This window comes from Bufo gargarizans, chromosome 4 (assembly GCF_014858855.1).
Source record: "Bufo gargarizans isolate SCDJY-AF-19 chromosome 4, ASM1485885v1, whole genome shotgun sequence".
Classification (NCBI taxonomy): domain Eukaryota; kingdom Metazoa; phylum Chordata; class Amphibia; order Anura; family Bufonidae; genus Bufo; species Bufo gargarizans.
In genome coordinates, this window is record NC_058083.1 from 443,189,524 (window position 1) to 443,204,907 (window position 15,384).

Below are 15,384 nucleotides of genomic sequence, written 5' to 3' on the forward strand. Positions count from 1 at the left end.
GCCTACCTCCGGGAGTACGAAGAAACTGGAAAAATGCTAAAGAGACTCAGAAATGAGTTAAAGCAGGAGAGAGTCAAGGCAAACAAAGCCTCCAAGGTTAAGAGGCCAGAGATTTCGGCCAGGATTAAACTCCTGAAAGAAGAAATTAAATTACAAGAAGCAAGAAGGATGATTATCCTGAAGGGTAGTGGCCCTTTTCAGGAGAAATTAAAGAATGAAGAAAGGTTCTATGAGATGACCCAGGCAAGGCATTCCTGGGAAGAAGAGCCAAAGGAAGACCTGGGGGAGCAGATTTTGGAAGCAAGCCTGCCAGCGGGGCAGAGATACGAACCTGCCCCCCGCGAGCTCAGAGGAGGACTACTGTGAGAACAACTCAGGCGGTCAGCTGATGGAGGAGATCCGTTACCTGGAATCCCCAAGGATCCGTGAAGAGGGGTTTGTTTTTGGCGATGATCTGCTGGAAGATACATTGGGCAAGAAACATAATAAAGCAAAGAAGACTTCACTGGAGGTGAGATATGTATATGTGCCTCACCAGCTGTGTTCCGGGCCGACTGCGGGGTCGACTCGGGACACAGCACCCACTAACCCCCCTAGCCCGGTCTCTGTAGTGATACCGGAGTGCGGGAGTGGGGAGAGGAAAGAAGCTAAGATGGCGGTGGACGCCTGGTGCCAGAAGCTGGCTGCAAGCAGCAGGAGGGAAAAGTCCTGCAAGATATAACAGACAGGACAATAAAGGTAAAGGAAAAGGAAAAGGGACAGTAATGAAACCAGCCAAAAAGGCTGGGAAAAAACTGGCCACTGTATATAAAGTGTTTAGGGCTGTGGACTCTGCTGCATCCCCTCTATCCTCCCCTGGTACAGGGGGGGGTGAGGAGGATTGTAACTGAGGCACAAATACACCTGACAGCCAATGAGGCCAAGGATACAGCCACAAAAACTGTGGAGGCTGAGGCTGTGCTGCCAATCACGCCAGCGGTTCCTACTATCCCCATTGTCCCCACTGGTCCAGCTGTATGTGTGGGGGGGGGGAGGGGACAATGAAATAGTGATGACCACTGCAGAGGTGGGTTCCCTGGGTGAAAGTGATAAAAGTGATAAAAGTATTGAGATGTTTAATGTTGGGTCTGTTATCCCGGATCCTGTGGGGGGGGGGGGGGGGGGGGGGGTCGGCCGTCCGCTGTAAAAGTGGCGGGGTCCCTCCGCAGGGGGGTCCGGCGTGACAGTTGGAACAGGTGGGGGGGGGGCAGTTTTTCTGTCCTTCCTGCGTCCGTGGCGCCTGGCAGAAGTTATGCCAGTGTGGCTGCGGCTGTGGGGGGGGGGGGGGGGGCTGGCCTATTTGGCTTCCTCACTCTCAGGGTCTGGTAATGGTGACTTGCAGCGGCGACTGCTGGAGGCCCTTTAAAAAGGGGGAGAGCGCCTTTTCCGTAGAGGGGAAGAAGGTGAAATGTTCATTCTGGTTCAACAGACATGGCGTTCGGGCCTTCCAAGAACAGAACGGGGGCAAGACCACCTGGTCTTCACCCACAACCGGCCCTGGAGCCAGACGGAATGTGGTCTGTCTCAAGTGGAGTAGCGATGAAGCTTGCCCTACTAGGGAGAGGGTAGTGGAGCTCCTGCTTGGGATGGGTTTCAAGGCAACCGACATCTTTGCCTTGATCCATCCTTTTGGCTCCAAGGAATTTGACATCAGCTTTGTCCGGCCGGAGGGGCTTGAGCTCTTCTGGTCCGGATATGAGCTGGTGAAAAACATGCCGGACTGGCGTGGTTTCGTTGCAAAAGCGATAACCCGCCAGAGTGAGGTCAAGAGTGACCGTGCTGACCCATAACGAGTCGCTCTCTTGTATTGACATCAGAAGTGCAGAAGTGCGCCTTGTGTGGGGGGACAGGTCATCTAGCTGCATCTTGTGAGGAGATTAGATGCAACCTGTGTGGGGAACTCGGGCGCCCCTTCAGTCGCTGTCCTCTCTCTGAGGCCAATGCGGCCCGAGCTCATGCAGGAGCGGGCCGGGAGGTCCCTTCGGCTGAGGCGGGTACTGGCAAAGGCAGTGGAGTTAAGGGGTCAGTGAGGAACCAGAACAACCTGTCCCGGCAGAGGCGGAGAGAGAGGCGTCAGGCGGAGAGGGAGGGGGAAGAACCCCGTCCTGGGGTGATGCCCGCTTCTTCCCAAACGACTGCCCCTCTTGAATCTAAAACCCTAGGGGGCAGCGAGCTGGAGGAGATTGAGAGACTGGATCGGGCCAAAGAGACTCTGTCCTCGCACTACGAAAGTTCTGCAGAGGGTAGTGGGGCAGAGTCCAAAGTAGACGGAAACGGCGTAGTAAAAAAAGATCTAGCCCGACCAAAATTGCCAGGGAAGGTGTAACCAGCTCCCCTCTGGAGCTCTCCAACCGGTACTTCATCTTGGATGAGACCTCTGCCTCCTCTGCTGAGGAGGGGGTTGACGGTGAGGGGCCGGGGGCGAAGGAGGGCGAGCCTTCAGGGGGCCCCGCGCCCCCCTCTGGTGGGGATGCAAGGTCCTCAGGAGGGGTGGCAAAACCGGGCCCTGAGACTGAGAAAGCCAAGAGTGGTGCGCAGAGGGAGGTGGTGGTGGCAGAGATGGATACCACTATCTCCCTCAAGAGAGGTCGTGCTGCTCAAGAAGGCAGCCCCGGGTGGGGGAAGAAGGATGGGAAGAAGGCTGTCTAATTTAATTACTCTTTATGGCGGTGCCCGCTCTGCTGACTCTGGCGACCATTAATGTCGCCAGCATTAAGTCGGATGCGGCTCGTTTCACAGCCTTCGATTTTCTCAGCCGTGTTGAAGCTGACATTTTGTTTTTGCAAGAAACCAGGCTGCCAGATTTGGCAGCGATTTATAAAGCAAAGAGGGAGTGGGGACCGGGGCCCTCCTACTGGTCTCTTGCGGCTGAACCGTATAGCGGAGTGGCGGTCCTTTTTACAGCACCGGTAGAATGCCGACGAGTGATTGAATTAGAAATGGGGAGGTGTTTGATCTTGGATATCCTCGTGAGGGGACAGGAACTGCGCCTGATCAATATCTACGGGCCCCAGTCCAGGTGGGACATGAAATGTCTCTTTATGAGGATTAAGCCTTTCCTTTTTACAAGCCGGCAGGTGGTTTTTGGTGGGGACTTTAATACTGTCACAAGGCCCCAAGACAGGGGAGGCACCAGAAACCAGCTGACTTATGATAGTATTTTTATGAATAGAGTAGCTAGTGAGGCTCGTCTGGAGGATGTCCACATTAGGCATACCCCAGGCCACGGGGGTTTCACTTTCTATAGAGGTAGTCAGATCAGGTCTAGAATAGATAGGTTTTATTTGAAGGAGGAGGCTACCTTTTCGCCCTTAAGGGTTGTGGAGGTGGAATTCTCCGATCACTGTTTGATTATGTTTTCTCTGAATATTTCAGAATCCCCCCAAAATGGGAAGAGGTTATTGGAAGCTGAATTTGGGTGTCTTGGAGGAAGCAGAGGTGAGACAATCCTTTGAGGACTTTCTTCAGAGTCAGGTACCTTTACTGGATCTCTGTGATACTAAGTCAGAGTGGTGGGAGATATTCAAAGATCGAGCTGCAAAGTTCTTCCACCGGCTCTCGAGCCTCAGGTCCCTGGACAGGTACCGCCTGTATCAGGGTCTGAGGAGGAAACTCGAGCATCTGGTCTCGACTGGTGGTAGCCGCGAGAATATCTCCAGGGTGAAATCTTTGCTCAAGAGGTGCCAGTATGATAGGCACACATCTTTAGTTTTTGAGAGGGACTTTGGGAGGTACCGCTCGCCCGACCCCTACAGAAATTGTAAGATGTCAGTGAAGAGTACGTTAATAACAGGACTAGTCGATAGTACGGGATCTCTGAGCAGGTCCAGATCAGGGATCCTGGAAGTCGTTAGATCCTTTTACTCGTGCCTCTTGGGGAGGAGGGATCTGGATCGGGACAGGATGTCAGCTTTCCTGGCTGGGGTCACCCCTGAGTCAGGAGCTCACCTCTCTTTTGACGGTTTGGTAGAAGAGATCAGGAAGGAGGAAGTTATCCTGGCGGTGGAAGGGTTAGCTCTGAAGAAGTCGCCAGGCCTGGATGGCTTAACATCCGAGTTTTATAAGACCTTTAAGGACTCTTTATGTCCCCTCTTGACTGAGGTATTCAATGAGCGTTTATCCTCGGGCACTCTGCCTCGGTCGATGAGGAGGTTAGTAGAGTTGAGCGAACACCTGGATGTTCGGGTTCGAGAAGTTCGGCCGAACTTCCCGAAAATGTTCGGGTTCGGGATCCGAACCCGATCCGAACTTCGTCCCGAACCCGAACCCCATTGAGGTCAATGGGGACCCGAACTTTTCGGCACTAAAAAGGCTGTAAAACAGCCCAGGAAAGGGCTAGAGGGCTGCAAAAGGCAGCAACATGTAGGTAAATCCCCTGCAAACAAACGTGGATAGGGAAATGAATTAAAATAAAAATTAAATAAATAAAAATTAACCAAAATCAATTGGAGAGAGGTCCCATAGCAGAGAATCTGGCTTCCCATCACCCACCACTGGAACAGTCCATTCTCAGATATTTAGGCCCCGGAACCCAGGCAGAGGAGAGAGGTCCCGTAACAGAGAATCTGGCTTCATGTCAGCAGAGAATTAGTCTGCATGTCATAGCAGAGAATGAGGCTTCACGTCAGCCACCACTGCAACAGTCCATTGGCATATATTTAGGCCCAGCACCCAGGCAGAGGAGAGAGGTCCTGTAACAGAGGATCTGGCTTCATGTCAGCAGAGAATCAGTCTGCATGTCATAGCAGAGAATCAGGCTTCACGTCACCCAACATTGGAACAGTCCATTGGCATATATTTAGGCCCCGGCACCCAGACAGAGGAGAGGTTCATTCAACTTTGGGTAGCCTCGCAATATAATGGTAAAATGAAAATAAAAATAGGATTGAATGAGGAAGTGCCCTGGAGTCCAATAATATATGGTTAAGGGGAGGTAGTTAATGTCTAATCTGGACAAGGGACGGACAGATCCTGTGGGCAGTGGCGTACATACAGGGGTCGCAGGGGTCGCATTTGCGACCGGGCCCGGCACTCCAGGGGGCCCGGCCGCCTGTGCACTCCCCTGGCCCCTGCAGTCAGTGTTCCCTCAAACTAAGCTGTGCGGGCGGTCGGCCGCGCAGCAATTATTTGTGGCCCCGCTGAAGATGCTGGCAAAATTCCAGGGCCCAGCAGTCAATGTCAGAAAAATCTCCGTCATGCGCCTCCTGCCCAGTCTGCGTGCTCCTCCCACTTTATGAATGAAGCAGGCAGGCGGGGCAGGAGGCGCATGACAGAGGATGCTCAGGGAGAGATGCCGGCTCGTGGACTCCCAGCCCCCCCCCGCAGTGCAGCATGGCACATATGCCCGCCCGCTGCCCTGACAGCTGCCGCCCCATGCTCTGGATCTCAGCAGCAGAAGAAGCGCGGGGAGGAGCTGGGCCATGATCGTGGAGCAAAATGTCCTGCAGGCTGCAGCAGAACTTCCAGAAGGTAGGAGCTTCCCCCGGTGTGTGCACAGCGCCGGGCACTGCACCGGCCCTGCCGCCAGTGTCCCCACCTCCTCCCTCCCCACTGATAAATTACTAGAAGCCAGGCACTTATGGGGGATCCGTGGAGGGCACTTATGGGGGACCTGTGAAGGGCACTTATGGGGGCATCTGTGGATGACACATATATAGCACAGATCCCCCATAAGTGCCCTCCACAGATCCCCCATAACAGTGCCCTCCACAGATCCCCCATAACAGTGCCCTCCACAGATCCCCCATAACAGTGCCCTCCACAGATCCCCCATAACAGTGCCCTCCATAGATCCCCCATAACAGTGCCCTCCACAGATCCCCCATAACAGTGCCCTCCACAGATCCCCCATAACAGTGCCCTCCACAGATCCCCCATAACAGTGCCCTCCACAGATCCCCCATAACAGTGCCCTCCACAGATCCCCCATAACAGTGCCCTCCACAGATCCCCCATAACAGTGTCCTCCACAGATCCCCCATAACAGTGTCCTCCACAGACGGCAGTACAGCAGGATTGCCATCCAAAATCAGCCTGTCCCGCACAAAATGGTACTGATAGGAGGCATGTTGGGTGAATGGTAGGGGAGGTAGTGCGGATGGGGTGGAGGCAGGTTGGGGGGTGGCGGCAGCGGGTTGGGGGGGATGGAGGCAGGATGGGGGGGGTAGCGGCGGCGGGTTGGGGGTGGGGACGGGGGCCCATGGATCAGTTTTGCACCGGGGCCCCATGGATTGTGTGTACGCCACTGCCTGTGGGATCCATGCCTGGTTCATTTTTATGAACGTCAGCTTGTCCACATTGGCTGTAGACAGGCGGCTGCGTTTGTCTGTAATGACGCCCCCTGCCGTGCTGAATACACGTTCAGACAAAACGCTGGCCGCCGGGCAGGCCAGCACCTCCAAGGCATAAAAGGCTAGCTCTGGCCACGTGGACAATTTAGAGACCCAGAAGTTGAATGGGGCCGAACCATCAGTCAGTACGTGGAGGGGTGTGCACATGTACTGTTCCACCATGTTAGTGAAATGTTGCCTCCTGCTAACACGTTGCGTATCAGGTGGTGGTGCAGTTAGCTGTGGCGTGTTGACAAAACTTTTCCACATCTCTGCCATGCTAACCCTGCCCTCAGAGGAGCTGGCATTGACACAGCTGCCTTGGCGACCTCTTGCTCCTCCTCTGCCTTGGCCTTGGGCTTCCACTTGTTCCCCTGTGACATTTGGGAATGCTCTCAGTAGCGCGTCTACCAACGTGCGCTTGTACTCGCGCATCTTCCTATCACGCTCCAGTGCAGGAAGTAATGTGGGCACATTGTCTTTGTAGCGTGGATCCAGCAGGGTGGCAACCCAGTAGTCCGCACAGGTTAAAATGTGGGCAACTCTGCTGTCGTTGCGCAGGCACTGCAGCATGTAGTCGCTCATGTGTGCCAGGCTGCCCAGGGGTAAGGACAAGCTGTCCTCTGTGGGAGGCGTATCGTCATCGTCCTGCCTTTCCCCCCAGCCACGCACCAGTGATGGACCCGAGCTGCGTTGGGTGCCACCCCGCTGTGACCATGCTTCATCCTCATCCTCCTCCACCTCATCCTCGTCCTCCTCGTCCTCCAGTAGTGGGCCCTGGCTGGCCACATTTGTACCTGGCCTCTGCTGTTGCCAAAACCTCCCTCTGAGTCACTTCGAAGAGACTGGCCTGAAAGTGCTAAAAATGACCCCTCTTCCTCTTCCTCTTCCTCCTCCTCCTCCTCCTCCTCCTGGGCCACCTCTTCCTCTTCCATCATCGCCCTAAGTGTTTTCTCAAGGAGACATAGAAGTGGTATTGTAACGCTGATAACGGCGTCATCGCCACTGGCCATGTTGATGGAGTACTCGAAACAGCGCAACAGGGCACACAGGTCTCGCATGGAGGCCCAGTCATTGGTGGTGAAGTGGTGCTGTTCTGTAGTGCGACTGACCCGTGCGTGCTGCAGCTGAAACTCCACTATGGCCTGCTGCTGCTCGCACAGTCTGTCCAGCATGTGCAAGGTGGAGTTCCACCTGGTGGGCACGTCGCATATGAGGCGGTGAGCGGGAAGGCCGAAGTTACGCTGTAGCGCAGACAGGCGAGCAGCAGCAGGATGTGAACGCCGGAAGCGCGAACAGACGGCCCGCACTTTATGCAGCAGCTCTGACATGTCGGGGTAGTTGTGTATGAACTTCTGCACCACCAAATTCAGCACATGCGCCAAGCAAGGGATGTGCGTCAAATTGGCTAGTCCCAGAGCTGCAACGAGATTTCGCCCATTATCACACACCACCAGGCCGGGCTTGAGGCTCACCGGCAGCAACCACTCGTCGGTCTGTTGTTCTATACCCCGCCACAACTCCTGTGCGGTGTGGGACCTGTCCCCCAAACATATGAGTTTCAGAATGGCCTGCTGACGTTTACCCCGGGCTGTGCTGAAATTGGTGGTGAAGGTGTGTGGCTGACTGGATGAGCAGGTGGAAGAAGAGGAGGAGGAAGCCGAGAAGGAGGAGGTGGCAACAGGAGGCAAAGAATGTTGCCCTGCGATCCTTGGCGGCGGAAGGACGTGCGCCAAACAGCTCTCCGCCTGGGGCCCAGCTGCCATTACATTTACCCAGTGTGCAGTTAGGGAGATATAGCGTCCCTGGCCGTGCTTACTGGTCCACGTATCTGTGGTTAGGTGGACCTTGCTACAGATGGCGTTGCGCAGTGCACACTTGATTTTATCGGATACTTGGTTGTGCAGGGAAGGCACGGCTCTCTTGGAGAAGTAGTGGCGGCTGGGAACAACATACTGTGGGACAGCAAGCGACATGAGCTGTTTGAAGCTGTCTGTGTCCACCAGCCTAAATGACAGCATTTCATAGGCCAGTAGTATAGAAATGCTGGCATTCAGGGCCAGGGATCGAGAGTGGCTAGGTGGGAATTTACGCTTTCTCTCAAATGTTTGTGAGATGGAGAGCTGAACGCTGCCATGTGACATGGTTGAGACGCTTGGTGACGGAGGTGGTGGTGTTGGTGGTACATCCCCTGTTTGCTGGGCGGCAGGTGCCAACGTTCCTCCAGAGGCGGAGGAAGAGGCCGAGGCGGCAGCAGCAGAAGAGGTAGCAGGGGGAGCCTGAGTGACTTCCTTGGTTTTAAGGCGTTTACTCCACTGCAGTTCATGCTTTGCATGCAGGTGCCTGGTCATGCAGGTTGTGCTCAGGTTCAGAACGTTAATGCCTCGCTTCAGGCTCTGATGGCACAGCGTGCAAACCACTCGGGTCTTGTCGTCAGCACATTGTTTGAAGAAGTGCCATGCCAGGGAACTCCTTGAAGCTGCCTTTGGGGTGCTCGGTCCCAGATGGCGGCGGTCAGTAGCAGGCGGAGTCTCTTGGCGGCGGGTGTTCTGCTTTTGCCCACTGCTCCCTCTTTTGCTACGCTGTTGGCTTGGTCTCACCACTGCCTCTTCCTCCGAACTGTGAAAGTCAGTGGCACGACCTTCATTCCATGTGGGGTCTAGGACCTCATCGTCCCCTGCATCGTCTTCCACCCAGTCTTGATCCCTGACCTCCTGTTCAGTCTGCACACTGCAGAAAGACGCAGCAGTTGGCACCTGTGTTTCGTCATCATCAGAGACATGCTGAGGTGGTATTCCCATGTCCTCATCATCAGGAAACATAAGTGGTTGTGCGTCAGTGCATTCTATGTCTTTCACCGCTGGGGAAGGGCTAGGTGGATGCCCTTGGGAAACCCTGCCAGCGGAGTCTTCAAACAGCATAAGAGACTGCTGCATAACTTGAGGCTGAGACAGTTTCCCTGGTATGCATGGGGGTGATGTGACAGACTGATGGGGTTGGTTTTCAGGCGCCATCTGTGCGCTTTCTGCAGAAGACTGGGTGGGAGATAATGTGAACGTGCTGGATCCACTGTCGGCCACCCAATTGACTAATGCCTGTACCTGCTCAGGCCTTACCATCCTTAGAACGGCATTGGGCCCCACCATATATCGCTGTAAATTCTGGCGGCTACTGGGACCTGAGGTAGTTGGTACACTAGGACGTGTGGATGTGGCAGAACGGCCACGTCCTCTCCCAGCACCAGAGGGTCCACTAACACCACCACGACCATGTCCACGTCCGCGTCCCTTACTAGATGTTTTCCTCATTGTTATGGTTCACCACAACAACAAAAATATTATTTGGCCCAATGTATTGTATTCAAGTTCAGCAGGATATAAATTTGAGGCCTAGTATTTAGGCGCTGGGTGACCGGTATGGATTTAGTGACAGAATTAGACTTGGAAATGCACAGTAGCGTGTGTGTGAAGTTATTCTGAATGACCCTATGTGCACCTTGAATATTATATACCCTTTTAGGGATAGATTTCAAATAGCTCTGATATAGCAGAAACCACTAAATTATGAAATTGCTAAATTGGGAATTGTATTTCAACCCAGAACAAAAAATGTGCTTTGACGGACACTAAATAACTTGCCCAGCCACAACAGTACAGCGGTAACGACAGATTTAGCGGGATATAAATTTGAGGCCTAGTATTTAGGCGCTGGGTGACCGGTATGGATTTAGTGACAGAATTAGACTGGGATATGGCCAAAAAATAACCACACTATTGCTGGTTAAATGCACTTGGTGACGGGCGCAGCTTGTCCCTGATTTAGTATATGGCCAAAAAATGAACAGACTATTGTTGGTTAAATGCACTTGGTGTCACAGCTTGACCAACCACACTACTGAGGGTTAAATGCACTTGGTGACAGGCGCAGCTTGCCCCTGATGTAGTATATGGCCAAAAAATGAACAGACTATTGCTGGTTAAATACACTTGGTGTGATAGCTTGACCAACCACACTACTGAGGGTTAAATGCACTTGGTGACGGGCGCAGCTTGCCCCTGATGTAGTATATGGCCAAAAAATAAACAGACTATTGCTGGTTAAATGCACTTGGTGTGACAGCTTCACCCTGATGTAGGCTTTAGCCAAAAAACAACCACACCATTGAGGGTTAAATGCACTTGGTCGCAGCTTGTGCTGGCACACCACAAGACACAAAATGGCCGCCGATCACCCCAGAAAAATGTGACTGACAAACGGTCTGGGCAGCCTAAAAACAGTGAGCAATTGAGTATCAGCAGCTCAATGACCCACAGCTGCAGATCGATCAGTAATCAAGTCCTTTGGAGGAGTTAATCTGCCTAATCTCGCCCTACTGTCGCAGCCGCAACCTCTCCCTACGCTAATCAGAGCAGAGTGACGGGCAGCGCTATGTGACTCCAGCTTAAATAGAGGCTGGGTCACATGGTGCTCTGGCCAATCACAGCCATGCCAATAGTAGGCATGGCTGTGATGGCCTCTTGGGGCAAGTAGTATGACGCTTGTTGATTGGCTGCTTTGCAGCCTTTCAAAAAGCGCCAAGAAAGCGTCACAAAAGCGCCAAGAAAGCGACGAACACCGAACCCGAACTTTTACGAAAATGTCCGGGTCCGTGTCACGGACACCCCAAAATTCGGTACGAACCCGAACTATACAGTTCGAGTTCGCTCATCCCTAGAGGTTAGCTCTGATCCTTTTATCAAAGGGTAAAGATCCGAGCCGTATTGAGAACTGGCGTCCCATAGCACTTCTTAATACGGACAGAAAGATTCTGGCCAAGATACTTTTTAATAGGCTGGTAAAATTTGCACCCCAACTCCTTTTGGTGGCTCAGCATTGCTCGGTTCCAGGCCGCAGCACTTTTAGTGCTGTACTCGGTGTCCGAGAGGCAGTGGAACAGAGTAGAGCAGGCTACTGGAAGGGGTACATGCTCTCCTTAGATCAAGCAAAGGCATTTGATTGGGTGAACCAGGAGTACCTCTGGTCGGTCCTTCTGAAGTATGGCCTGCCGGGTTTTTTTTTAGATTGGTTAAAGATCTTGTATGCAGGGGCAGAGAGTTTTCCGCTTGTGAATGGTTGGTCTGGCTGCTCTTTCGAGGTTGGGTCTGGCGTCCGCCAGGGTGGTCCTTTGAGCCCGCTTTTATACGTGTTTGCGATTGATCCCTTTCTAAAGCGGATCGATCGTGGAACGTTGGCGGGAGTCGGGATGGATCGGTTGGTGTCGGAACCCACTCTGAGGGTAGTGGCGTATGCTGACGATGTCACCATTTTTGTATCCTCAAGAGGGGAGGCGGAGTACGGCATGTCTAAAGTGGATCGCTACTCTGAGACATCCGGGTCCATGATCAATCGGGATAAGTGTGAAAGTCTCTGGCTGGGAGGGGGTGATCCAGTTTTTGATCTCCCGGACACCCTCCCAGGGCCCAAGTCGTCAGCCAAAGTCCTAGGCATTCATTTTGGCCATGGGGATTATCCCACTCAAAATTGGGACGACAGGCTTAAGATCGCCGCTAAGAAGGTCGACCAGTGGAAGGGTTGGTCTTTGACCCTCAGGGAAAGGGTAAACCTGATCAAGGCCTACTTACTCCCTTTGCTTATCTATTTGGGTAGCGTGTGTATCTTGCCAGAGCCTCTATGGACTCGGGTTTATAGTCTGTTCTTCCAGCTCTTATGGGGGAATAAACTGAACCTGATCAAGAGAGAAGTGACTTACCGCACGAGGAGACTAGGGGGGGTCAACCCCGTGGTGTTTCTTGTAAACACCTTTGTTAAAGCGAATCTGGCGAACCTCTGGATGGAGAGGGCTTCTCCGTGGGTAGTCTCCTGCCGGGGGTGGTTTCGGCCTTTCTTCCACAAATGGGAGACAGGAGGGCAAGTAAAGGACTTACGTACGCCTCACGGATATCTTCCGACTTACGTCACCCCGATTCTGAAGGTGATCCGCCTGTGGGGTTTGCGGGTGAGGGAGATCAGGACTCTGTCAAGGAGGTCCCTTGATGAGAGGGTCTTGTTGTCCCACTTCCAGAAGCCCCTGGCCTCCAGGGATTTCCCAAGCCGGGATCTAGACAAGGGGTTACAGTTGCTAAATTCTGCAAGGATCCCCTTGAAGTTTTGGGACTTGGCTTGGTGCTGCTTTCACGGGAGACTGTATGTGAGGGACAACTTGAAGTACAGGAACTCTGATGAAAGGGGTTGTCCCCGGGAGGAGTGTGGCTCCATACTGGAAAGTATGGATCACTTCCTGCTTCAGTGTCCCTTTTATACCAACGGGTGGGAGCTTCCATTGGCTGGCCTAGGCTAGCCAGCCTCTCCTACGCGGAGTGGGCTTATGGAGTGCTCAGAGACATTGGTAGAAGGGACCTGTGCATGTGTTTTTTAATCAGTATAGTGGTTAGATTCTACACGTGGAATGCACGGTGCTTAGTTTCAACGCAGCAGAAAGTCCTCCCAGTGGACGAGGTATGTAGGAACATTCTGGGTGACCTGGTGAAGGTGCGTTCTTTGGAGTATGAGAGACTGGGTACCAGTAGGGCCTCCCTCCTCTGGAGAGGCTTTGCTTTTAGTGTACCCTAGCCTAGTCATACGTTTCCTGGTGGTGGGCTGATGCTTTCACCGTAGATTTTTGTTTTGTGGGATGTTGAGCTTTGAAGAAAGGCTTACAGAGACCGAACTTGGGCCTTCGGGTAGTTCTGTATATTATATTATAATATTTTGCAGTGTGTGTTAAATAGTTATGTTGTTTATTAGGATAGAATGAGTTGGGGCTAGTTAGGTTGGGTGGGTGAGGGAAGGGGTCTTTTATTTGTGCTTTTAAGTGTTTTATGTGTGTATTGTAGTGGGAGGCCTGCATCTAGCCCTGGACTATGCGGACATGGGTGGACATGGGGTGAGGGGCTAGATGTGGGTGGTGGAGGTAGGGCTGGCCTCGGACTATGCGGACATGAGAGAGACGTGAGGCAGAGGTCAGCCTTGGGTGAAGGGTGATGGAATAGGTAGTGGGGGTTAGGGCTAGATTAGGGAGGCGAGGTTTGTTTTGCTTTATGTGTTATATTAATAAAAAGGTAATATAAATAAATAAAAAAAAGTTTTTTGTACTATTATTATTATTATTGTTTTATTAGTCTTATTTGCGTTTTTGTTTTATTGACGAGTAGTCAAGTTTTTTCTTTTTGAGTTTTACAGCTGAACCGGCTAAGTAAGTTTCATTTCTTTTTTAGCATTTGTATATAGTTTTTATAGGGTATTGGTATGAATGTGAGTATGAGTGAGGTTGGGCCAGCTGAGAAGCTGTTCTGTTTTGTTTTTTCTTGTCTGTTAAGTTTTGTATTTTTCTAATAAAAAAAAAAAAAGAGTTCCCATAGCAGAGATTCAGGCTTCATGTCATAGCAGAGAATCAGGCTTCACGTCACCCACCACTGGACCAGGCCATTGTCAGATATTTAGGCCCCGGCACCCAGGCAGAGGAGAGCGGTCCCATTGCAGAGAATCAGGCTTCACGTCACCCACCACTGGAACAGGCCACTGTCAGATATTTAGGCCCCGGCACACAGACAGAGGAGAGAGGTCCCATAGCAGAGATTCAGGCTTCATGTCATAGCATAGAATCAGGCTTCATGTCACCCACCACTGGAACAGGCCATTGTCAGATATTTTTAGGCCCCGGCACCCAGACAGAGCAGAGGTTCATTCAACTTTGGGTTTCCCCGCAATATAATGGTAAAATGAAAATAAAAAAAGGATTGAATGAGGAAGTGCCCTGGAGTACAATAATATATGGTTAAGGGAAGGTAGTTATAAATGTCTAATCTGCACAAGGGATGGACAGGTCCTGTGGGATCCATGCTTGGTTCATTTTTATGAACGTCAGCTTGCCCACATTGGCTGTAGACAGGCGGCTGCTTTTGTCTGTAATGACGCCCCCTGCCGTGCTGAATACACGTTCAGACAAAACGCTGGCCGCCGGGCAGGCCAGCACCACCAAGGAATAAAAGGCTAGCTCTGGCCACGTTGACAATTTAGAGACCCAGAAGTTGAATGGGGCCGAACCATCAGTCAGTACGTGAAGGGTTGTGCACACGTACTGTTCCACAATGTTAGTGAAATGTTGCCTCCTGCTAACACGTTCCGTATCAGGTGGTTGTGCAGTTAGCTGTGGCGTGGTGACAAAACATTTCCACATCTCTGCCATGTTAACCTTGCCCTAAGAGGATCTGGCCGTGACACAGCTGCGTTGGCGACCTCGTGCTCCTCCTCTGCCTTCGCCTTGGGCTTCCACTTGTTCCCCTGTGACATTTGGGAATGCTCTCAGTAGTCTATCTACCAACGTGCGCTGTACTCGCGCATCTTCCTATCACGCTCCAGTGCAGGAAGTAAGGTGGGCACATTGTCTTTGTACCGGGGATCCAGCAGGGTGGCAACCCAGTAGTCTGCACACGTTAAAATGTAGGCAACTCTGCTGTCGTTGCGCAGGCACTGCAGCATGTAGTCGCTCATGTGTGCCAGGCTGCCCAGAGGTAAGGACAAGCTGTCCTCTGTGGGAGGCGTATCGTCATCGTCCTGCGTTTCCCCCCAGTCACGCACCAGTGATGGGCCCGAGCTGCGTTGGGTGCCACCCCGCTGTGAACATGCTTCATCCTCATCCTCTTCCACCTCATCCTCGTCCTCCAGTAGTGGGCCCTGGCTGACCACATTTGTACCTGGCTTCTGCTGTTGCAAAAAACCTCCCTCTGAGTCACTTCTAAGAGACTGGCCTGAAAATGCTAAAATGACCCCTCTTCCTCCTCCTCCTCCTCCTCCTCCTCCTGGGCCACCTCCTCTTCCATCATCGCCCTAAGTGTTTTCTCAAGGAGACATAGAAGTGGTATTGTAACGCTGATAACGGCGTCATCGCCACTGGCCATGTTGGTGGAGTACTCGAAACAGCGCAACAGGGCACACAGGTCTCGTATGGAGGCCCAGTCATTGGTGGTGAAGTGGTGCT